The following is a 909-nucleotide window of genomic DNA, read 5'->3' as shown; positions in this document are numbered from 1 at the left end:
AAAAAAAATTAAAAATAAATTAAAAAAGAGAAGACTGACATTACTAAAATCAGAAGTAAAAGTGGGGACATTACTACCAATTCTACAGAAATACAAAGAATCATAAGAAACCACTATATACAATTGTGCAACAAATTGGACAACCTAAAAGAAATGGATAAGTTCCTAAAACATACAACCTACTAAGACTGAATCAAGAAGAAATAGAAAATTTGAACAGACCAATTACTAGTAAGGAGATTGAATCAATAATTAAAGAAAAAAAAATCTCCTAGCGAAGAAAAGCCCAGGAACAAATGACTTCACTGATAAAATTTAACAAGCATTTAAGAGGAATTAATGCCCATCCTTCTCAAACTCTTCCAAAAAATCTAAAAGGAGGGAATACTGCCAAACTTTATAAGGCAAGCAATACCCTGATACCAAAGCCAAACAAGGACACTACAAGAAAAGAAAACTATAGGTCCCTGATGAATGTAGATCCAAAAATTCTCAATAAAAAACTAGAAAGCCAAATTCAACAGCACATTCGAAGGATGATTCAACATGATCAAATGAGATTTAATCCAGGGATGCAAGGTTGGTTCAACATACACAAATCAATCAACAGTATGGCACTGGCATAAAAATAGGTACATATACTAATGGAACAGAATTGAGAACCTAGAAATAAAGCCATGTATATACAGCAAACTAATGCTTGACAAGGGAACCAAGAATGTTCAATGGAGAAGAGACAGCCTCTTCAATAAATGGTGCTGGGAAAATTAGATAGTCACATGTAAAAGAATGAGTTTCAAAGAAACATGTTTTTTGATGTCTGAATTAGAAGTACCCTCCTTAGAGGGGTGTCAGTTCCTGATATTCTGGGGAGCTCCACCCCTTTGCTGTCAACACGCCCTCCCTGCA

Source organism: Hipposideros armiger, unplaced genomic scaffold, assembly GCF_001890085.2.
Source record: "Hipposideros armiger isolate ML-2016 unplaced genomic scaffold, ASM189008v1 scaffold_497, whole genome shotgun sequence".
NCBI classification, from domain to species: Eukaryota; Metazoa; Chordata; class Mammalia; order Chiroptera; family Hipposideridae; genus Hipposideros; species Hipposideros armiger.
Note: the sequence above shows the minus strand (reverse complement) of the source record.